Raw genomic sequence first — 25,352 nt, forward strand, 5'->3', positions numbered from 1 at the left:
ACGGAACGATAAATGGTCGCGTGTCCACCGGGAACGTTCGTACAAAGCGACCTTCGAGCCCGATCGGTGGCCACGTTTACGCTATTTTCGGTTTACCGGGCCAGAGGTGTAATAAGAGGCGTAGCTGGCCACGTTCGAAGCTTTCGCCGAGTGGAAATTCATGCCGGGTGATATTGCTCCCGGAGGCGGCCGTGGCTTACGCGGAACTTGTAATGAAATTCTATTGCGTAGTAACTGGGACCGCAGCCCCGATATCCTTTGGCCGCTCTTTCTGCTCGACGTGCGTGGACACACGTGCACGCGGAACGTTTACACGACACTCTCAGGACACGTGTGTCCTCGCTCGCTGACACGGGCCGGGGGTTAGCGGATTCGACGCGTCACTGTTGTTGCCCTTGGATCGAAACCGGTTAATCGATCGAGAACGCGACGAGATTTTCTCCTCGGCTGATCTTTCCCCTTTCGCGTGGGAGAGGCCGACTTGGAACTTTCGAAGAAAAACGATCGCGCAAAATTTCTTCCAACGCTCAACGGGAAAGAATAGCTGGAAAGTGGAATAAAATTCGCGACTCGAGCTCCAGGATTCGTCCAGGAGCACGAAATCGTGACGGGCTCTTTACTCGTAGAAGATTGTCCAATCGCGAAAACACCGTCTCGAAAATTATTATCGACTCTCCGAGTCGAGCACCAAAGCTGCCGAAGAATTAACCGATCTGGCGGGAAGCTACTCGGGAAAGAACGATCGTCTTCCCCTTTCCCTGTCCCGTTTCCGTGGTCGTTATCTCGACGTTCCCTTGTCAGTTATCTCGAACGTCGATTGACATCCTCGTTCTAAATTGCTCGTGCCAGCGCTCGATGAGATTTTTGTCTACCCGGGTTGGAATCTTTCCCACGCTCGTTAACGCGGACGGAAAATGAAATTTCCCCGGCTTCCACGTCGGCCAATTTTCATAACAGACCGGGAGACTCGTGAATTCCGTACGTCGGAACGTGTACACGTCCGTTTAACGCGATGCAGCGCGGTGTTCGTGTATACCCGCCAGTCCGTTAGCTCCGCTCCCGCCAAGTCCGTTTCTTGCTCGACTTTTCTACTCGGGGCCGGATTTCTGTTGCGTCCGCGTCTTTTCCACTGGTCCGACGCGGTAAGGCCACTTCCACTGATACGGGCTGATGCAACGGGACGAACCGTTCCGAGGCGACCTACTCGATGCACTTGCGCGCTACTCGATGCACCAGCGTCTCTTCGTTGCACCGAGGGAAAAGACTGCACGCGGTGTACCGAATTCAGACACGACGAGCACGATTTTCACGGAAACTCCCTCACGGTCGTGCATGAAAATCTCGAGAACATCGCTCGGAGGTATACACCGAGTACCCTGATTTCTTTTTTAAATCACGCTATTTTCCCCCGTTGCGTAAGTACTCTCCTTTTTCGATCCGATTAAAAAACAGTCGATCTACATCGAGCGACGACACGCAACGCGTTCCAAGAGGATCTACCAGACCCTTCCTAGCCTACTCGAGCGCGTTTAACCTGTAACGGTTAACGACTTTATCCTCCATTGACGAGTACAACGTATCGGAGGAAAAGTTCCGCGTAGAACAACAACGCGAACATCGAAAGGGGAAAGGTTGCTCTTGGTGAAATTTCGAGGAAAGACGATAGTTCTTTTTAATTTTTCTCGAGTCGAGGAAGATTTTCTCGTTCCGTACTTTGTAGGGTGTTCGAGACGCGTGCTTTTTCGTAGACGATCGTTCTCGTCGGTGTCCGAGAGATCGTTGCGTCGCTGAAACGATCCACGATCCGTTCGGCCGGTTATTAGTATCGACGCTTCGCTCTCTCGTAAACGATTGGTCGGACCGTTTCCATTGTGCCGGGGGTTATTGCGATCCAATCGTACGTAAAATCAGCCGCGCCGCCATTCGTCCGATACTCTTCCATCTCGATGGTATTTCCCGGTGCGGCTGACCCCCGCCGCGTATCGACGACGCCCAAAGGCACACACTCTCGATGTGTGCCGTGCTGGGAATCTCGCTAAAGTTCCCGCGACCCGGTCTCCTCTTGCTGAGATTTTTATCGGGACAAGCGACGCGGTGCCCCGGTGATTGGCCGTGTAATTTACATGTAGATTGTGTGTACGGCCACCTAGGGCCCGTACCGGCCCCGCCCTCGCGAATTTGCGTCGATACACCTCGCCCTGCATATTTACAAGCCGCTTCCGCTCGGTGTTTCTTTTTTTCCCTCCTGTCCGATTTATTTTCTTACACTCTTCCTTTCCTTCGTCGCAAGGAACGAACAGCTCGGATTGTTTCCGTACGAGGTAACAACGAAGCGTCCGATTCTTTCGATCGAATTTCCGGCTCGCGTTAAAACCTCGATCGAGTTTTTTCAAAACGTCCGGGAAAAATTCCCTCGTCCCTCGAGGACGAGCACCGACTCGTAAACGAGAGAAAATTCGCTCGGTAACGGGAGCCAGAAATTCAAACAGTTGGAATAATTTAAGGACTCTGTTTCCATTAACTACTTCCCAGACGGGGGGTTTTCTTTTTTTTTTTTTTTTCGCCGAGAATGGTCCGAAGAACGCAACATTTTATTATTTCGCCCTTTCGAATATTTAGAGGCAGGTAGGAAAACGCGCTCTCGAAAGTTCCTGCCTTGATATTCGTACTCTTCCGTTTTACATTTCCTTCGCGGTTTCTCTCATTTATCGTTTATCGCGATTGTTGTACTTTGTCCTAACCGAAAATGAAAAATTCTAGGTCGAAGAGATAACATTTCGCTTCGAAACACTGTTCCACGATTTTACACATTTCCTTTCCGTTCCTCGTACGTAAAGATACTTTCTTCTCTCACTCTCATCTCTTACCTGCTCGAATCGCGTACAAACGTACTCCCAAAGTTTCGTATTCCTAGAAATTCTCGATAATTCCGCTAGAAAAGCGAGAATACCCCGTCAATGTAAACGCAGGGTGCCACGAGTAAGTAGAACGCGGCTGACCGGAACGTCTGACCCAATACGGTCCGTATTTCCTGATCTGTGCGTGAAGTTGCTGTCTGTCGTCGATACGCGTACGCCTCGGTTCGACCATAATTAATCCCGACGATCGATCGCGCGAAATCTGACACTCGAGGGTGAATTTTCCAACGTTTTCGAAGACGCTCCCCCGTCGAAACGCACGAACGATCGTTCGGTTCGTCGTCGCGTAGGAACACGACGCGACGCCAGGCTGCTGGCCAGTGATAACCATTAATCAGTGGTTCGCGGACAGCAGGTGGAATAGCGGATGGACTTGGCCGACGTACCAGACCGTCGGACGCTCCGTCGCTCCGATGCTAATGACCCGACAAATTTTCCGATTGTTCTCTATCGTCGAGAAGATCTCGTTGGCCGTCGAGTTGGATAAACGACCTTCGTCGAAAGCTTCCCCGCGAGTCGATTTTTCGACGAACCGTCGCTCTTTGGAAAACTACGATTTATGGCTCGAAGGAGGGGCCTATCCGGGAACAGCTTTACAGCCGTGCTTCGTTCGATCGTAGCGTAATTACGCGCGCGCCTTTTTCATCCAGTCGCGACCAGTGGTTTTTTTATCCACGACGCGATACCTCGTTCGTCGTCGCGAACCGAGTTAGCCACGATTCGTCTTTTATTTCCGTCGAATCTACGCGATATCCCAGTCAGAGCATTGTCTTTCGTTTCGAAGGACGTCTCGTTTTTATCGTCGTCGAGAGAATGGACCGTTATCGCGTCTCGCCGAGATACACCGTTAAAGAACAAACGTACTCGATGAACCGATCGAGCGGAAAACGTCCGATGGGCGATACGAACCCGCTTTAGGGTAGCTCGATCCACGCGAAGTTGCTCGAAAATTCTTGCCCGGTTCTCGCGCCTCTTGACCGTAACTCTCGAGTCTTTGCCCCGGCGACGAATAATTCCTCGACCTATATCCCCGAGCGACGCGTACAGAGTATTTAAACGGTCGTGTGTGTTCACGCAAGGAGAGTAAATATCCCGACACGCGCTGCGAGTACACGGACGCGTTCGTTGCGCTCTCTCTCTCTCTCTCGATATTTACATTTAGTTTTCCCCTACCCGTTGGAGTATATTTTCGCGCGGGTAAATACGGAGACGACGGTGTTCATTATTTTCGTACAATTACGCGTTCCTCTTTGAAAAGCTCGCGTTCGCGATTACGCTTCGCGCGTAACTTCTCCGTTGCTTTCGCTGAATTTTTACCGCTGTTTCTTTTTCTTCTTCTTTTTTTCTTTTGTCCGGGCAACGACCATCGTGGAAGCAGCTTCGACGAGAGTGGTTCGCGCGAGTCGTCGGGGGCAGGGATCTTCGCGAAACGTTCGAGGTCAAACACGCGTTCACGGAACAAGTACGAGGGACAGACACAATTGGCCGTGCAATTAGGCCGTACAAAAGGACCGACTTCGCAGACGGGGGACACGCGACACGACGAACAATGCGTTTTCCCGACGTCCTTCGCGATTCCTCGCTCGCGCGCGCGCGCGTGTGCGGAATTGATTTACTTAGAAGCGGCGCGATGCGAAACGAACCGAAGCGGAGAAGATCCCGCGAGATGTGGGTCGCGGCATCGAAACAACGGGGACGATTTGCATATGTAAACCCGACGATTGAACTTTACATCGGATCGTATGAATAGTCACGGCCCTCGTTTTGCCTCCGCTCTTTTTTTTTTTTTCTTCTTCTTCTTTCGTTCTTTTTTTAATCAACTGACCTAATTCCCGGCCGACAGTCCGACCCGTTTCGTCTCCGCGGCGCGAGCGGTAAGAAAAAAAAGAAAAAAAAAAGAAAAAGAAGGAGCCTCTTACGGTAGCGTCTTGCCAATTGAAATCCCGCGACAAAAGGGGACAGAATGAGACCGGTAGCCCGGGGGGCGGGCGAGTGGCGTAGGAGGAGGAGGACGATGGAAGCTCTCCTTTGTGGGACAGGACCCCGAGTAATGGACGGTCTCATCGAGAATCGCCTCTTTTTTTCCCCCACGGAGAACTCCCTTTGAGAAGGAAACGAGGAGCTGACCTCCGTCACCCGTGAAAATCGAAAGTAATAATCGGGTTTCTCGCGCGGGGAATTCTCCTCGCGGCTTACCGCGACGTTAAGGGGCTGGGACGTGGTTGAGAATCGAGGACCGTTTCCGGCGATGCTCCAACGAAACTGGTTAAATTTCTCCGGAACGACGCGGAAAAGACCACCGGACACTTTTCGTCCGGTTACTCGACGACCGAGAATTACCATCGAGACGTTCCTAGGTTTCGTTTCTCTTCCGTACGAGTCGAATTTCTTCTCGACCGCAGGAAAATCCCCGAGCCAGGAATTTACCAAATTTCGGTAAGAGGGTCCGTTTTCTCCTAGAGTCACGTAATAGTTGTACACGATCCATAATTGGACGGTGGCCAATCGCGGAACGGAGGGAGTCACCCGGACCGCGAAAGGTACGTCGTGTCGGCGTCGTTCGGAATAAAAGTAACGCGAAATTTTATCGGTTGTGTACCATCGTCGCGATTTCCCTCCGATTTTCACCGTTCTTTTCCTCGTGGTTCGAAGCGGGAAACGTTTTTCGCGTGTGCGCGTTCTCTCGGGCGTAACGCGCCGCTGCAAAGTATTTCGAAATGAAAAAAAAAGAAAGAAAAGAAAAGAAAAAACAGTGGAAGGAAGAAGCCAGTGTCTCGTAACCGCTCGACGGAAAAGAGTCCGCGGGTAATCAACGTTTCCGCGATTTCCCAGGGAATCGGGTGGGAAGTTTTAATTTCGCTTTCGCTTGGTGGCATCGTTTTCGAGGCTACGCCGGCTCGCGGACGAGAACCGCGTTCCATCCGCCGAAAGCTCTGTTTCTTTGTTGGTTTTTTCGCACCCTCGAGTGCTTTCAACCCGTTTAAAGTAGATCCCTGAATATTGCCGTACGTGTGGCGCTTCGGGGTCAGAAGCGGAGAGACCGAGACAGAGAGACAGAGAGAGAGAAAGAACGAGAAAGGAAGGGGGTTGCCTTTTCACGGGGGTTGGAATTTCGAACGCGCACACATACGCCTAGCTTTTTCTCTCTTTTTCTCTTTCCCTCGGTCGTTTTTTTCCCTCTCCGGGGCGGTCGCGCGCAACTGAATAGCCCCGTGTTTGTGTTCGCGATTCGTCGAGAGCGCAAAATAGGAGGATCTGATACGTTCGGAGATCCGACTTCGTCGGCTCTGGAATAAGCCCGCCTTTGTTTCGAAAATACGCGACGATACGCGCGGAGAGCAGTTTCCACGCTGGTTGTTGTATCTCGCAGTGCCGCCGTCTCGCCCTCCGTTCCCTCGCGGTTCCATTTCGGAACGAATAACTCGCGACGAAAATGGGAATCGCGCGGACAATTTTTCCATCGGTGTTGAAACACCTACCGCTTCGTCCCGTTCGCCTTCTCTTTCGTTCGTTGTTCGATTAAATCGTCCCTTTTTTCCGCGGCATCTTTCTTCCGGAAACATTGCATCCCCGTCTCGTCGTCCGAGTCGACAGTCTCTCGAAAAGAATCGATACCGTCGATATTCCGCGAGCGACGAAAATTGGAGAAAAAATTTTAATCGAAAACGTCGAGCGGCGTTCAAAGGCCGCTCGAGTGCACGGTCGTGCGAAAAACGCGTTCTCTCGTTTTAGGAGTCGCGCGCGGTCAACGAAAGCGGGAATATGCGAAATCCGATCGCTCTTATCTACCCTCGCAGCGAAGCCCTCTGGAGCCGATATTTGCATCGGAGAACGGAACGCGAAACCGTGGCCACGGTTCGCGCGTTTCCAGTTGTTCCTCGGTTCGATTTAAATACGTTCCCGATCGCGACAATTTTGCAAAGATCGCTACGAACGAACGCGAAACACTCGCCGGTAACCCGATACAAGGTCGATTTTTCGCGTCAGAACGCGAACGAGATAATTTCGCGAGGCGAGGAGTTATCTCTCACGGGGATCGAACGAATCGTCGATTCGAAACTGTTCTCTCTCCTCCCGCGTGGGCGAACGCGACCAAAGGGGGTCTCGAGCGCGGGAATCGCGATGCAAATAAGCCGGGGGGATCGAATGTCCACGAGGCTGGTTTCCAAATGAAATTACTTCGGCGCTCCTCGAAGGACAATGCGTTTAGTCGCGTGACACAGGTGGTCAGAAGATTAAACCGAATCAGAGCGCGAAACTGACGTGGATTCAATTAAGCCGTAATTGCGTTTCACGCGCGTCTGATAGTTAACGCGCTCGCTAAATAATTTCAGCCGGATTCTCGGGGCGCGTTGGCTTAATTGAATAAATTAGTAACAACCTGAAAACGTTTCGCGGGCAGGGTGGTGCAGGTAGGTGTACGGGTAGACGCGCGCGTGTGATTTTCCACGTAGCGGGGAAGACACGGTTCCTCGGCCAGGCGCCGAGAAAGCGTCGAGATCGTTTACGCGGTTAAATATTTACCGTCGCCGAGTTCTTTTTTCTTTTTTTTTTTTCCAGCGAATCTCTCGCCGACTTTGGACCGCGGTGGGGATTTTACGGGACGCGAGATTTTACGAGCGTTCACGGTTGCGCGTTGTTTGCGATCGCGAGGACGCGATATCTTATCGAAGAATTCGTCTCGAGCGGCCGTTAATTTCTAATTGTTCTCGCGACCGGTTTCTCCGAACTTTTGTCCACGGTTTCTTTCATTTCTTTCTTTTCCACCACCGCCGTCTTCTCGAGAACCCTGTATCGACGAAACGCTTAAAACTTTAATCGTTTCTCTCCGGTCCCGCTGCTTCGAGAATTTAAAATTCCAATTTCGCGCGCCGGAGAGAAGAGAAATTACTCGGGGACCGACTCGGTCGCGGCGGACTCGACGAATCCTTGCTGAAAAAGTTGCAGCTCGTTGCAGACATCTTACTTCTCTCTCTGTCGCGTATGCACCGGGTCCGTGGCGATCGTTTATCACCGCGGACGCTTGCACCTGACACGCGACGCTCTCGGCATAGATAAACGTCACGACGCCTCGTGACGAGCCGTCTTGCCGAGTTTTTACGATCTCCCCCGCTCCGGGCTCGTCCCTGGGGACCGATGTTTGCGAGCAAACATTCCGGCAATTAATCCTTTCGCGTACGCGCACCGTCGAGCTGTGACGCTCGTTTCGCGAAAGAACGCGCACCGATACGTCGATAAATTACACTATGTGCTTTCGTCTTCTCGTTCGGTTCGTCGAGACGTCGTCAAAGCGAACGTTCCGTGCACTCGTACGTCACGAAACTTTCGAGCTCGAACTGGGAAGCAGCCTCCGACTGCATCGCGTCGTTGCGCAACCTGCACTTCGATACTGTACATTTGCGCGCGATAAGCGCGTCTAACAACAACGATAATACGTGTAAGAATTCTCCAAGATTCGAGTTAGGTTTTTGGATTAATATATTCCAGGTTCGATTCGAAAGAGGGTTCCTACGACACTTGGACACCAAGAGAGTTCTTCTTTGCACGATAACGTATGCGCAGTATGCACGATAAACCCGTTTAATAATAATAGAATATTATTATTATCATTATATATACGAGAATACTTATTCCGGTATTAAAGGGTTAAACGACTGCTCGTTGATCCGCCTTAAATTACATCGATAAGACAAAAGTAATTGTTTCCCGAGCGAACAAACCGCCGAGCGAGTAAAGAGAAAGGTTCCAATTAAGGAAATCGAAGTCGATCCTCGATGCAGAACCGAACACCGTTTCAGCGTTGTTCCGGTAAGAGCCGGATCGTAAGATCGAAGAGGATCCGGGTTCGTTTGCGAAGTACTCGAACCATCGATTCGCGCGACCGATCGTTGAAATGAAAATCGTCCACGATCGTATCGTCGGTTTCGTTGTATACGGTGTGTCCCGCCGGACACGGTACTTCCGGTCGGTCTCCTTTTATTTTTAAACGGCGCAATCTCGGTAATCCGACGGATACGAGGCACTGTCTCGGATCAAAGAGATCGCCGGATTAACGGAGATAACGGGAATTAAACGCGCCGCGCCGTAACGATTAACCGAATCGTTGAGCTTCTCTCTCCTTCATTCAAGAGCTCGATTCCGTCCCGTTCGCATCGCTCGCGGCCAATGTTCCTCCGCGTATCTCGCTTTTCGCGAATAATCGCGCGTAACGCAACCCAGATACCACTTGGGAACCGAGGAGAAACTTAAAAACTAGGCTGCGCGCCGCAAACCGGTCAACAGGACCGCGCCAAGTAAACAACTTGCATCGTTACATCCGGAGAAGTTGCTACGCGAAAACAACCGGCGCGTGCAGGATTACCGGACGTGTCGGAGCTTCGAACGACCGGATTATAGGGACTGTGCTGTAATTTAAACGGTTTCCAAGGGGATGAACACCGCGCGTGCAAAAAAAAGAAGAAAAAAAGAAAGGATTGTTTTTCGATTCCTTTTCGTACGTATTTTCCGATAACGATAACATCGACTTTGATACGATAAAAGTGTCGTACGAGAACAAAGAGAAGAGAATAGGAGAACGATGGAAAATAGAAGAAAAGCGGAAAATGATAATCGAGTCCGCGCGAGAGAGTAACGCGAGCCGCGCGTATATTTACGAGCTTCGGGGAAGAGCTAATTTGCATCGCGGTTTTTGCCCTTCGTCTTTTCCCGTATGGTCGAGGGTACAGGAATCGATCGAGTGTACCGTTCTTGGGTGTACACCTTGTATAACGGGTTTACGTGACCGTAATAAGGAGGAGCTTAATCGGTCGGACTTGTCATTTCAGCGAGACGCGCACGACCGAGGGTCTCTAGTCGTCGAGCAACCTTCTTCCTCGTTGATTAAAATTTCCTTTCCGCGCGTTGACTTCCGAGAAACCCGATAAGCGAACCTACCTCTCCGCCTTCGGTTCGTTCCGCTCTTCTTCTTCTTTTTCTTCTTTTTTTTTCCTTTTTCCAGACGGGACGGTTGGCTACCGTCGGGTTAACGCGACCGGACAGAAACACCGTTGTCGCTCCTATTTTTTACGATAATTACGTTCTCTCGAGCCACGGTTGTTCTCTCGGCCCCTTTTTCGCGTCGGTGATCGGAGACACGCGATTCGAAACAAAAAAAAGAAAAAAACTCTGGCTTCGTCGGTGTGCACGATACGCACTCGCGTTTTCTCGATATCGATGGACCTCGAGATTCGAGAGCGCGTTCGCGCGCAAAATCTCTCGGATCGAATTCGTCGATCGATCGCGACCCCGCTGGCTGTCCCTCGATAACGGCGCGTGTTCACGGATAAATAGACTCCGTTAACCCTTCGTAGTTAACGCGGCCGAAATTGGCGCGAAAACGTCGAGAATCTTCCGAGGGGAACGTCGAAATCGAGGCCACCGTTCGGATTAGAGCGAAGCGGCAAAGGTTTCGCGTATTTGATTTTCGCGCGAGTAACCGTATCGTCGAAACGGGTCGCGACACGAAATTGCTAATCGCAGCAAGAGCTTGCCGATCGATGAGAGAATTTCAGTTTCTGGTTTACGTTTTTAGACACTTGACAATACTTCGCGACGATTCTGCGAGCGTTTCTCCGATCGCGGTATATTTTGTTTACATTGTTTCTTTTCACGGTGTAATCGACGAAAAATGGACGTCGTTTTCGTGGAAGACGACCAACGAGAAGCTGCCCTCGTTAATTTCGAATTACGAAGAGTAACCGTCCAACGAAGAAGCTGTTCATCGCGGCGGAACTTTTCGAAAGTCGAGCTTCCGCGTTTACTTAGCAACGACGATTATTTTCGAAATTACGAAAGGCTTTGCAAAACGGCCCGTTAATGAATTAACGGTACTCTTTGAAAGATTTCCATAATTCGAGATCCTCCGCGCGTATTTCGCGTCATCGTTTCTCATCGCGCGACAAACGCTCGCATTCGTCGCTTCGATAATTTCGTTCGAAAGGAATTTCGTTTTCTATGGACCGCTCGGGATTACGCGTTGCGAGACGAGCGCCTTTTTGCAAAATCGAGGTAGGAAGAGAAGGCTCTCGGCGTCGTCGATAATTAACCGGGACGTCGGGAGCTTAAAGGGCGCGGGGCAGCTGCAATTTCTTCTCCTGCCACGGGGCTGAGGAAGTAATTAACCGCTCCGCGTCCGATAAACCGACCGATACGCGCTCCCCGCGTCGATCCAAGTTCGCCCAGCGTCGCCTCGCGTCGCGTCGCGTCGACGTCGTTTACGCGACGTCCCCTCGCAATTTCGTAAAATCGAGCAACGATCTCGAATCACGATCCCGGTGCACCGATCGCGATTCGAAGCTTCGTAGGGATTCACGGTCGAGTCTTGGGAATAGAAATTTTCTTCGAAATTGCACTCGCGTCGTTGCGAAAACTTTCTTTCGGAGATCTATTCCAAAAGGAACAGCTGTATCCGTTCATCGATTTTTCGTCGTGTCGCAAAGGAGAGATACGTTTTCGAAATTGTTGCAAAGTCGAAGCGACGAAATTAATTTTCCCAGCAAGTCGAATAACATCGATAACACGAGTCGATAACACGATCGTTTCGCGATCAACAGTGGTCGTTATCCGTTCGTCGATTCCTCGACGAGATCGCGATATCGCGACGATGAATTGCAAATAGTCGCGCGTGGTCGATTTCGTCGCGCGATGCTCCGCAACGGTGTTTTCGGGCCGAAAGAAAAAAATGCATTTCCGAGTCGGGGGTTGGATCGATTAATTTTAGCTGACTACGGCTCGTTAGGGGCGCCTCGCCCCTGCGGCACCGGTTGTCGGTGCTTTTTCGTTCCGCGAAATATGGGACGCGTTTAATTGAAATCAATCCCGGCCACGGTAAAGTCGAGCGTTTTAACACAAAGAGAGGGAGCCTCGTCACCGTAGCCGATCGAATTACCGTTTTCGGGGGTACTCCGGGCGCAATTGGCGCGGTAACGACGCGTTGCCCCGATAAACGAATGCGCTGCAAGAATATTCCTGCGCGTAGGAAATGGAGCGGCGAAAAATTGCCCCCGTTCCCGGGTACAGCGTTTCCACCGGGAAGTAACAGCCCGTAAAGTACGGTGCGTCTGTTTCATCTCGATACGGTGAAATATCTCGCGAGAGAGATACGTTCTCGAAATATTATTCGCTACGCACGGAATCGTTGAACGTTACGAATTATTTATCCCCGTATGGAACAACGTTCGTAAGAACATTAAGACTGTAGGGACACCAGTTCGAATTACGTATCGGGAAGAATTTTTGCGAAAGTTGAACCACGATCGCGGAGAACTCGCGAGAAAACTCGAAACGTCCAAGAGCATTCCACGGAGGTAGAATAGGAAATTTTAGTTTTGGACTCTCTCGTAGCGCGAGAAGATCGGCGAGGGTCAAGGGAAGAAGTAAAAGTTTGTGCGTTTCAAGTTAGAACTTCGCCAACTTCTCTGTACGCGAGAGGATGCTTCGTTTTCGTAGAGTTTCCCAATCTTTTTAAGAACGTCGAACGCGCGAACTTTCGGAGGAAAAAAATAATACCGCGACTGTGGTTTATTCGGAACGAGGTACTCTCGGTGGTTGACCGTACTTTTGAAAATCGTTCGCACGAATTTTGATAATTTCTCGATCACGGTAGCCCGACTTTGTTCTTCCTCTATACCCAGTATTCTCCCCGCGATTCGATCGGTTCCTCGAGCGTTCGACGCGCGATACCGAGATCGAGATCTCGAACGTTTTATTCCCAGGTTTCTTCGCGATATAATTGCATTCGGGACAATTCCCAGGGACAACAGAGGGACAAATCCCTGGCGCCTCGATCAGAACCGAGAGCACCGTGTTCGCGTTCGTCGTCTCGCGCTCGATTCGCGAACTCGTCGTCGAATTAATCGTCGATTACGTCGGAGCAACGTGCCCCTTCGGGGCGTCGTGTGTGTACTTTGGCGTTACCGGATACCTGGAACGGAGGGTTCGCGAACGCCGCAAGTTTGGCTAACGCCCTGCTAAACGCGTTAGCCCGTGTTTGCCAACTAGTTAAAACGGTTGATATTTGCTTCCTACGGTCCTCGAAACGTATTTCGAGCGTGTGCCGGGAACACGGCGACATAATCACGAGTCTCCGTAACGACGTGTAAATGAACTCGTCCCCCCTCGTTCCGGAAACGAAACGACGAAGAATTAACCGTCCGCCGCCGGCGTGCTTCGAACCGTCTCGACGCTTTCCACGACGTAAAAATTACGTCGACGATCGATCGACCACGGATCGAACGGGAACTCCGGATGGCGTTATTTTCGAGAAAATCTGACCGAACGAACTTCCACTTACTTCTTCACCGAACGAGTCGAGCTCGAATAGGCCACTGGAAAATATATTCTTGGAAACGGCGCTCTCTCCGGTCGAAGAACATCTTAGCGACGAATTTGATCGATATCGTAAACGATTATCACGGTATCGCGTTGGACACTCCGAGCAAAGGATACGAAACCTACTCCGGTTCGCTCGTTTTATTAAACGCTCGCCTCGAAATATCCACGAACGCGATTCGGTCTCGCGGTAACGTTTTCAGTATAGTGGCTCGATATTCGGTGCAATTTACCGGAATTAATTTCCAAAGCTTGTCACGATTCCCTTGACTTCTAACCTATGCCGAAAGACGGATCGAAGTTCGTTTCGGGCCGCGAGAAATACAACGCCAGACCGTGCCGCGCCGAGTCGCGAATCGTTGCTTAAGGTAAGGGTTACTCTGGAAAGCTAGAGCCGGACGTTTCTGTTTCCCGTGTACGCTCTTTGGACTCGTTTCTCCGTCGACTGACGATCGCGGAGCAAGCTGTGCGCTCGTCTTCCCTCTCGAGACGAGTAATCGGCACCGTCCGGGCGAAACGCGCGCGAACACGGTCGGATGTTCTTACGAGACACCGGAGAACACGAGAGCGTCCCGTTCCATTCGTTGGCCCCGATAAATTTCTCGCGGCTTGATAGCGTGCATGCGACGCTCGCATTAACGGGCCAACCACTGCGGAACGTTGCGACATTCGATAGTTTCGGGCGTGTTCCGTCCGCTCCGTAAATTCGACGCGCGTGAATGCAGATCCGACGACCCGGGATCGAGCCGGAACGAGCCGCGTCCGTAAGAGATCCTTTTGTCACCGACAGCAATTTATGGACCGCGAGGTGTTGTCGTTTCGCGAGAATTACGAGCACGGTGGTTCCCAGGCCGGTGACGCCGACACCATTGTGGACGTTCGTCTTCTCGCGACGAGAGGTTTAAAGAATCTCGCCAACAACGCCAATCGAGTTGTTCTTGGTTTAGTTTTTACGCACGGGGACTTTTCGAATCGAAAAATTAGCCGGCTTGGCTGCGAGAAACGGGATCGATACGCTTTTTAACGTTCACGAAGTAACGCGATTTGGAAAATTTACCGCACTTCGGGTACACCGAACGCCCAAGTTTCAACTTTGAAAAACGATAAAAGACGAACGAGTATCCTTTACGCGACGAAAGTCGTAAAAAGGTACTAGCGATATCGTCGCCCCGTTTCTAATTTACGTCCGTGTACACGGGGAGTTCCGATTATAATTCGTAACGCCCTGGAATCCATGCGACCGACTTACGGACTATATTCGCGGGTTGGAGTTACACCGGAAGTTTATTTTAAAAAACGATAGAAACGTCGAGCTTCGAAATCGATAACGCGCGATAACTTCTCTCCTGTTTCTAACGTCGGGGTTGCGAACTTTTCGTCGGGTTTCAGGGTTCGTTTCAACGACCGGTGGTGCGCCATATCGAATTACGCGCTGCCTCCGACCGGTACAACTCGCCAGGGCAACCGTTTCGGTTCTTTTACGTGCACGGTTTTTACGGCAATTAAAGCTCGTCGTTTACGAGAAAAAGGGAAAGAGAGAGAGAGAGAGAAAAAGTACCGTTTTTCGGTACTCCTGGCGCGAAAAACCGCGATCGTGCTCGGCGCGTTTCGCGAAGACCGGCCGTGCGTTTCGACGGAAAGCGAATCGAGTCGCGTAACGCAATTTTAGGTTTTGATTGCATAATCGTTGCTTTCGACTCGTTCCAGTTTGCCAACGAAACGTTCCCCGGCAAACGACGAAAACAACGTCCGGACTCGAGTAACGGCCGTGTTTGCGGGACGAAATCGCGTTAACGAGTGTCCTTTGTTCGTCGAAACGCGACGCAGTTTCCAGCGGCAACACGAACCTCGGGAAACGACGACTCTACAGCTTTCCGAGAGAGAGAACGCGAATCGTTCGACGATCGCGTCGCGAGCTCGTGTCTCTCGAGAACGAAGACGAACAACCGACCAAGAAACACACCGAGCCAATTTTCAACTCGCGAATTAGTTTCGACGTCTCGCGAGAGAGGAAACAGGCAAGTGGGTGTCGACCGACCGGGGATAGCTCGTAAATCGCGCCCTGGATCCAACGAATCGAAAGATTGTTTATTTCCGACAAAATGAGCTGATACGTGCAAAGTAGAAACGTTAAAAATTCTATCGGTCTTCAAAAATAGAGGAGAGTTTCTTGAATATCGTGATATATAATTTATTTAGCCTTTTTGCTCCTAAATATCAACTTTGAGCAGAACGAGACAATATTCGTAGGCGACGCGCGTACAACGATTCATTGAGGGTTCAACGAAGCATTCATTTTGTGTAAATAATGTTTGACATTTATTTTTCTTTCATATTTCAGGATTCTACTTCTTCTCATACATTTCTATGGATACCAAATACCAAACTACGACGTACTTCGTAATCAATAACAATGTTAACAGAAATTTCATTAATCTGATACTCTAAGTTCGCAGCCAATTAGCTCGGTACTACCCGCGACGAATACTTATTGTTCGCCGCGAGTAATAGCGATTACCAGGTCTCACCACGTGGAGGTTGCTGCGAGCGGAGACCCGGAGAGAGATAGATGGAATCAAAGTTCCATCGATCTCCCTCGACACGCGATACAAACGAAGATACTAAACCAAAGAGATGGAAGGAATCAATGTTCCTTCGATCTCCTCGTTTAGTTCTGCCGAGCAATTACATTATGGAAAAATTAAGCAAAATTAGGAAAGACGCGACACGAACCGTGCGGTTGATCCTACTAGGTCTATCCCGTTTCTCTTCAGTGGGTCCGATTCCATAGAAAACGAGCGACGCCATCCACTCCCCTAGAGGAGTGCCCCGTTTCTCCATCTTTACGACGAGAGGGTCTTATTTTGGCGGCTTTCGCAGGGACCGGCAAAAATGCCTGCTCCTGTGCTCGCAACGTGTCCCCTATGGAAGCAGACACACCGGAAGAGACGGCGATAGACCGTTCGGATCACCTACACGGCCGGCCACTTGCTTTTACAAAAAGCAGTGGTGACCGGACTGAGAAACGAGGAAGCGAGCAAAATTGAGCTAAAGATTGGATAATTGCTTGGCAGAGCACAGCCTTAAAACTAACTTATTCTAACTGCAGAGATAGAAGGAATCAATGTTCCCTCGATCTCCTCGTTTAATTCTGCCGAGCAATTACATTATGGTAAAATGAGGCAAAATTGGGAAATACGCGACGCGAACCGTGGAGTTGTTCCTACTAGGTCGGTCCCGTTTCCCCTCAGTGGGCCAGATTCTCAAGGAAATGCGCGACGCCGTCCACTCCTCTAGAGGAGTGCCCCGTTTCTCCCAACTCCGCAGCCAGGAGCCACGCAAAGCGTGGACCTGACTCACGGAGGATGACGAAGAGAGGGTCTTGTGGAACAAGGGCTTCCGCAGGGACCGGTGCGAACACCTGCCCCTGTGTTCGCAGCATTTTCTCTCTCAAAGCGGACGCACCAGAAGAGACGGCGATCGAGCGTTCGGTCCACCTCTACGGCCGGTCACTTGCTTATGCAACAAGCAGAGGTGGCCGGACTGAGAAACGAGCAAGCGAGCAAAAAGAAGCTAAAGATTGGATAATTGCTCGGCAGATCACAGATATTCGTACATGGTGGCCTTAAAGCTAACTTAGTCTAAGCTTAACCAAAGGTCCCACGAGTTAGGGGTCCTCCTAAAGATCCCCGGATGCGACGAGATAAACCTAAGAGAAACCTAAAGTCAATACACGATACAAAATAGAAATGAAGTTGGTTAGTGGAAAAAAATATTTGTGGAAAAACAAGTAGAAATTAAAATCAGAGAACAAGTAAAATAAATTAAACAAAGAGAAAAACAAAAAAAAAAAGAAAGCGTTAAAAGAGTGGTCGCCAGTACCGACCACCGCCTATCGGTAGTCAGTACCGGTTACCAAGGTGGGGGGTCCCCCTTCCTAAAACCTAAAACGAAGACGTCCGTCCACCTCGGAGGCTCCAGGAACAGTGAAATTTTAAACAACCGGGGGGGCTCCTTATATACCCACCGCAAGGTCACTTAGTCACTTACCGTAACTTCGATTGTCTTTGTTCGATTTAATCGTTAGAATGTCAGTTGGTTCCCAACGAAAAATTCCTTCGTGGACAAGAATACTTCAATTAAATGATATTTTATGCCATTATTTATACCAGGACATTATTGATAATTGTTTAAACAATGGTCCTACAACGATTGTTAATAATTATGATGAATAAACATCAAGATATTGCGAAATCTGTGAAGGCGAACGATTTCGTTCAATGTTTGTTCATTTCCGTGATTGTTATTAACATTTTCGCATGTTTCCAATATTAATCGAACAATGTGCATCTTATTTATGGATTAAAAATTATTAAGTAACTTGTAGAAATTGATTTCGATCGAGATTCGAAGTAAAAACGTGTTTCGTAAAGTTTTAAAGTACGGAAAGTAACAATTGTCTATTTGGTATATTAATTTAACATTTGTTTAATTGTTATAATATACACAATACGCGTAAGAGTTGTGTTTTTTACTTAAAAGCGCCGCTATTCAATAAATCGCTTTTCTAGATAGAAAAATCATCGCAACGAATATTTGTGAATCGATAATCGATACATGTAGCCTTGAGAATGTCAGTTGGTTGCGAACGAAAAATTGCTTCGTGGACAAAGAATACTTCATCCAAATGATATTTTATGCCATTATTTATACCAGGACATTATTGATAATTGTTTAAACAATGGTCCTACAACGATTGTTAATAATTATGATGAATAAACATCAAGATATTGCGAAATCTGTGAAGGCGAACGATTTCGTTCAATGTTTGTTCATTTCCGCGTTTGTTATTAACATTTACGCATGTTCCGAATATTAATCGAACAATGTGCATCTTATTTATGCATTAAAAATGTTTAAGTAACTTATACAAATTGTTTTTGATCGCGATTCGAAGTAAAAACGTGTTTCGTAAAGTTTTAAAGCATGGAAAGTAATAATTGTCTATTTGGTATATTAATTTAACATTTGTTTAATTGTTATGATATACACAATACGCGTAGGAGTTGTATTTTTTAGTTAAAAGCGCCGCAATTCAATAAATCGCTTTTCTAGATAGAAAAATCATCGCAACGAATATTTGTGAATCGATAATCGATACATGTAGCCTTGAGAATGTCAGTTGGTCCCCAATGAAAAATTCCTTCGTGGACAATGAATACTTCAACTAAACGATATTTTATGTCATTTTTTATACCAGTACATTGTTGATAATTGTTTAAAGAATGGTCCTACCACGATTGTTAATAATTATGATGAATAAACATCGAGATATTGCGAAATCTGTGAAGGCGAACGATTTCGTTCAATGTTTGTTCATTTCCGCGTTTGTTATTAACATTTACGCATGTTCCAAATATTAATCGAACAATGTGCATCTTATTTATGCATTAAAAATGTTTAAGTAACTTATACAAATTGTTTTTGATCGCGATTCGAAGTAAAAACGTGTTTCGTAAAGTTTTAAAGCATGGAAAGTAATAATTGTCTATTTGGTATATTAATTTAACATTTGTTTAATTGTTATGATATACACAATACGCGTAGGAGTTGTATTTTTTAGTTAAAAGCGCCGCAATTCAATAAATCGCTTTTCTAGATAGAAAAATTAACGCAACGAGTACTTGTGAATCGATAATCGATACATGTGGCCTTGAGAATGTCAGTTGGTCCCCAATGAAAAATTCCTTCGTGGACAAAGAATACTTCAACTAAACGATATTTTATGCCATTTTTTATACCAGTACATTGTTGATAATTGTTTAAAGAATGGTCCTACCACGATTGTTAATAATTATGATGAATAAACCTCGAGATATTGTGAAATCTGCGAAGGCGAAAGGTTTCGGTGAATGTTTATGAATCTCGATCGAAATCAATTTCTGTAAGTTACTTTATCATTTGTAATGCATAAATAAGATGCACATTGTTCGATTAATATTGAGAACATGCATAAACGTTAATAACAATCGCGGAAATGAACAAACATTCACCGAAACCGTTCGCCTTCGCGGATTTCGCAATATCTTGTTGTTTCTTTACCGTAATTATTAACAAACGTCGTGGGACCATAGTTTAAACAATTATTAACAATATCCTAGTATAAATAATGGCTTAAAAGCTATGAAATTGTGAAATATTCGATTAGAATGAACAAAGACAATCGAAGTAACGATAAGTCACCTTGTTGTGGGAATACAAGGAGCGGTTTCCACTCGCAGTAATCTCCACGTGGTGAGACCTGGTAATCGCTATTACTCGCAACGAACCATATAATTCTTCGTCGCGGGTAGTACCGAGCTAATTGGCTGCGAACTTAGTGTAATAGATTAATGAAATTTCTGTTAATTGATATTGCTTAAGAAGTACGTCATACTTTGGTGGTTGGTATTCACAGAAATGTACGAGAAGAAAGAGCAGAACCCTAAAATATTAAAACAAAAAAATCTCATTTGTGTCGAAAATCCCGAATTACAAGAAACCCCGGACGGATTGACCATGGACGACCGTTTAAAAACGCAGCTATTTCATCGATGCGTGCTCGAGCCGCGTCCCACGAGCGCGTTTTGTTCTCAATTTCGTAGCTCGTTTCGGTGGAGTCGCGACACGGAAAACCGCGAAGAACATCTTGGCTCGAAAACAATAAAAACAAGCGAAACGAACTTGGTGACTTTTGTTCGTAGTCGGGACAAAACGGATCGTTGTGGGGAGAGGAGGGGTGAACGAAAAGCGGCAACACTTTCCGCGGAAATTGCTTTCGTCGCTGCTCTCTTTGGAAATAAACACGCGGCCGTGCTTCCTCCGCGACGAAAGTAATGGCACTTCGGTCGTTGGCGAATAACAATCACCGTCGTCCATCGTTACTCCATTGAAATTACGGCTCGGTCTCCATCGGAATTACGGCCTCTCGGTTTTCATTATCGCGGCACGACGATCCGCGATAGCGACGTTTTAATAGCTCGGATCTCGAGCTCGGAGCAGGGGATTCGAGAGACGAAGGGAGGGACAGAGAGATACACATCTCGCGAAGGATACGCGTCCGTGTGACGAGCACTCGCTGGGGACTTATCCGACGAGGGTGAATCGGAGACGATTTTTCCCGTAATGCGGTCTCGTGGAACTCTCGGCCGTGAGTTTCCTCGTCGGACGATATCGCGATTCGCGAATCGGGAAAACGAACTTTCCATCACCCTCTAGCGGTTCGGTAGAAACGGAGTTGAATTTCAACGGGGCGCGGTTTTATCGACGCGTAAAAATATTCCGCGTCCTCGCGTGTTTCTAGTCGTGAAAATTATCGCGTTCAACGTCCGGTGTAACGTATCCCGTTCCCTTGGATACGGAATTACGCAATGCGAGCGGTGGAGCGTTTAACGCGTTCGCCTCCCGCGTGGCTGAAAAACGAAGATACGGAACGAGTCGACGATAAACTCGCGAGAGGAAGAAGACGAAGCGTTCGGGCCACGAACGACGAAGACGCTAACGAAGAATACGGCGAAGACGCAGTCTGCAGTGCACGTGGAGCTCGTCGTTGAAACCTTGGTTGATATTTTCGTCTTTATTTAATCTACTATTATTATTATACGTTGCACCGATCGCGTAGTACTCAATGGGCCGTAGAATCTTTTTCGCGAGATGTAACACGCTTCGACGAAAATATAATCACCGAAAGTCAAACTCAACGCGATTTTATATATTTTTCTATTAGCCTTCTCTATCGTCCTCTCGGAATATCGCGAATATCCTATTCCAAAATATTGTAAATGTGACCTAAATTTCGCGCGTACCTTTACTCGATTAATTGTAACTGCATCGAGTAAACGCTCGTAGAAAAGTGCAATACGATCTTGCACAAATATTCGTGACGCGACGTATACGCGTGTCGTAAAATTTGATATTTTTTACGCGTTTCGGGTCGAGCCGGGCCACGTTGCACCGCTGGGAAGTTTCCAACTCCGCATTACGTTAATATTTAACGCGTCCGTTGGTGTATCGTTATCGCGCCCTCGGCGCGACGCGTTTCCAACCTCTAATTCGCTTCGCGCGGAATCATTTACGCTCCGTAATAGCCGAGCGCGTTAGTTCCTCGCTGTTCACCTCGAAACCGAAAGAATTTCTCATCGGTGTTCTCGCAGCTCGAAACTCTCGGACGACGCGAATCGCGCCTCAAAACGAACCACTCGCTCGAGTATTTTCGTTCGCGGAAAATCCACCGCGAGCGAGCACCGGTTCTCGATTAATGCGAACGTTGCGTTAAATACGGTCCCGCCGCGGGAAAACGTTACTCGCGATTAATTCACCGTCAAAGAGTCGTTGGCCGAGACTACCGTTTCTACTCGCGCGTCCAATTAAACGCCCGAATTGCAGCCGATTTCGATTAACCGTTTTCCCGGTGTAATCGAGGCTTCTTGAGGTAACTTGGGCGAGTTAATAATTGCACAAGGAGAGCGTGTACGTTCGCGGGGAATTGTTACGAGCAGAAATTGGCATCGTCAAAGGGATTCGCCCCGAGGTGGCTCGTTGGGTATACACGCGCGTCGTTGTCGCGGAAACACGAGAGAAGACACGAGCCTTCGAGCAACCTGCACCGCGCCAGGCCCGCAAATTCGGTTGTCGATCCACTACGGAAGTCGTTGCTCCCTGCGTTTCGTAATTTATCCACCTTTGTCGTTCATTCTTTTTCCGTATGCGATCTACGACCCTGAGACGCGGTAAATACTCAGAGCGGAGAGTTATAGTTCCGTACGGGACGAGAGCTCCGAAAGTGACAAAATCGTTTACCGGAAAGGAAACCAAAAATGATTCGCGAGTCGGTAAATATTCTCGAGGCACGTTTATCGGAAGTTTTCCGTCGCATTTGGCGAGTACCGTCTAAAAATTACGATCCCCCATTTCTTTCCACGCCGTATAAACTTTACCACTGTACAAAGAAGGTCTTCGTATTCTTATCGCGCGGCTACGTTCCGATTTCTGCTCGATGAATCCGAGCCGTGGTGATCTCGCGCGTATCGTTATCATAGATTCTCTTCGCGGTTCGCGACACAGGCGCGATCGACTCCGACGGAGCGTTCTCGACAACGAGGGAAACGGTGGTTTCCGGAAACGATTCGCGAAGCCCGTTGTCGTTGTCCACACCGAGTTCGCGCGTGCAACGCGTCAAGACACCCGCGAGAGGAACGCGGTTCGTCGAGCGGATTTCTCGAACCGTCACGAACGCTCACCGTGGAATTTACGAGCGAAACCGGGGATTCGGAAACGCGAGTTTTACGGGGCGGGGATGGTTTCGATGGCCGCAGATGCGGCCGCGGGAAATTAATTAACGCCCGGCGAATAACGCGGCCGGTTGATAACGATAACTTCACCACCGTGTGAGCGCGTGCGCGACGTTAATTAATTTCTCGCGAGGAAATCGTCCTTGGTACGGGATCGCGAACCGCGCGTGTTTTTCGCGCGTCGTGGAATCGCTTCGGGATCGAATTACGAGCCTTGTCCATTCTGCCTCGATATATTGTACATCGGAGGTAGAAAATATTAGTCGCGCCACCCGGCCCGTTTTCGCTTTGATTTACGCGCGAGGCGTGTACCGCGAATCGATGTGCCGCCGAAACGACAATACCTGCCATCGAAATCGCGTTATTGTGCAACGCGAAAGGAGCTCTTGTTTGCGCGAGTGTACGCTCTAGAGGGCTTTGGGTCGAGAACTCGAATCCACGGAACTCTTGTTCTTTGTTTCGCTTCGTAATGCATCGGCCAATCGTTCGTTCTTTTCGCGAGGAAAAGGTGTTTCTTTTTCGACGCTTCGGTAGGGCCGAAGGAATCGTGCTCGCTCGTCGACGCGGAATCTTTCAGATTTTTCGATTCGAGAGAAGAGATTCGGAAGGAACCAGCGTTCTTTCCATACGAAATGGAAGAAAGCTGACTAGAAACGTCCGGAAGTATCTATCGTAATGGTTTTGATCGCGGGAGAGAATTTACGAGGACGCGATGCCTCGAGAAAGATCAAGAACGGGAGCTAGTCGGACTTTTCATCCTCGAGACTTTGAGCCCAGGTCTCTCGTAGGTTTTGGAAAAATATTTCGGTGCTTCCTCGGCAATTTCGTCCGATGTCTGCTCACTCGCAGATAAGCGGCGAGGGATGGTGGGCAATTTATCGGGCCTGACGAAACGCCCGAGTACCTTTCCGAGACGATGTAAACGGTTTCTACTTTCACGGGGTTACCAGGGATGACAGTCGCTTCGAAAGTCGGATATAACCGATTTATAGTCCCGAGGCAATATCCCCTAATGACGCGGAATAACAATACCCGGCGGTAATGCAGGGTAGTATCGAGCTCGGCTGGGCTAATTTCTAGGTAGATGGATCGTTTATCGCATTCTACGTAGTAGGGTTAAGAGCGTCGAGCCAAAATACGGGATACGCGCATGGATTAACTGTAAACCGAGCTTACGCTACCGTAGAAGGCAGGCGCGCCGCGAAATAAATACAAAACGCGATCGATACGAAAATGAAACTAAAATGTAGAAAGTAACTCGAGAGGGTAATTTTCGTACCGGGGAGGAGGATACAGATTCGTGGGTTTGCGCGTACCGGTTACTCGACGATGTTGCGAACCGATAACGAAAATAATTGAGCGACAACGCATTACCGAAGGGAAACCAAATTGACGAAGCGTAACGAAGCAGCAAAGTTACGCGCCACGGACGAGACCGTACGTTGATCGCTCCCGTCGAGGCAAAATGAGGGACGAGCCGGAGAATGGAGTTACCGATAGACCGAGACGGATGGGAAAAAAGTGAAATGGATCGGCCGATTCGCGAAGCGGGACGTTAAACGAAGGATCGGGTTTAAATTCTGATAATTCGATCTGTCGGTTCCTCTCCGGTCTTGTAAACTCCGGATTACGAGGAGCGTGTTCAGCGCGGAATGAACGCGTTTCGTTGTACTCCTGGATACCCGGTTGCTTCAACCCTTTGCGGACGAGCGCCGCGTATATGCGTTTTACGCGAATCGTCAAATTGACCGAAGAACTCGTATATGCGTTTGGCGAGAACGGTCGATAGAGCCGAGAAACGCGTATACGTGTCCCACCTAAATGCACGTCGATGGTTAAGCAGAAATATGCGCTGGCAATTTTAAACGACTATCGCGGCAGGAGCTCGGCACCGCGTCCGCAAAGGGTTAAAAAGCGGAATATTTCCGTGAGAAATTTTTCAACGCGCGACGCGTAATTGGAGCACCGTGCTCCCGGTCCGTTTGTCTTTCGAGACACGAGACCCGCAATTTCTCGACGAGGCGAGACGGTTATTAGCGACAACCGGGAGCAGCCCGATCAAGACGCCGTTAATAAGCTTGTTAGCGACCTGGACGGGAGACGCGGGCGTCCTGATGCTCGCCCCGATGCGGAGTCAATGGATGTCGGCACAAAGGACGAGGTTCTCGGGGTCCTCTCTCGCGAGCAACTTCGATGAATAGTTGGCCGCGAGTGGTCGACGCGAGCACCGCCGCGACGCTCCCAAGTATTTAGAGACGCGCGACCCGCCGCGATGAAAAGGAAGCGGCGCCTGTCCGCGGAGAATCGCGAACCGGCAACTAGTTTCGCGGAAACTTTTAGAAGCGACAACGCGAACACCGTACGAGCGACCTGCTTCCTCGCGAGTATCCCGCGTTAGGATGTACCCGCGAGGGCGACGATATCCGTCACTCGACCGAGAAAGTATATCGTAGGTTTCTTTGACCCTGGCAGGTGTATATCTCGCGTTGGGAGCGTTCCACGGGAGAGTCTGAACCAAGTGACCTTAACTCTGGAAGTATCGATAGATTCCAGGGCGTTAAGGTGTTCTTTGTACTGGTCTCGGAGAAATTGCAGATCGAGGAGAAAGAGGACCTCCTGAAATCGATTGTACGCGTAGATTAGAAAAGTATCGCGTCTTAAGAAAATATGCTAGGGAATTTAATGCACACTTCTTCGTAACGGTAGTTAGAGGTTGGTACACCTAGCGTTACCCCGT

General features: G+C 48.8%; 1 protein-coding gene across 32 annotated transcripts in view; it reads left to right on the forward strand.

Annotated features, from left to right (window-relative positions):
* The window catches only part of LOC143151710 (uncharacterized), a 217,353-nt gene that overhangs the window by 167,586 nt on the left and 24,415 nt on the right, over nt 1-25,352 (forward strand). The window lies entirely within an intron of this gene.

The sequence above is a fragment of the Ptiloglossa arizonensis genome, chromosome 9 (genome assembly GCF_051014685.1).
Source record: "Ptiloglossa arizonensis isolate GNS036 chromosome 9, iyPtiAriz1_principal, whole genome shotgun sequence".
NCBI lineage: Eukaryota > Metazoa > Arthropoda > Insecta > Hymenoptera > Colletidae > Ptiloglossa > Ptiloglossa arizonensis.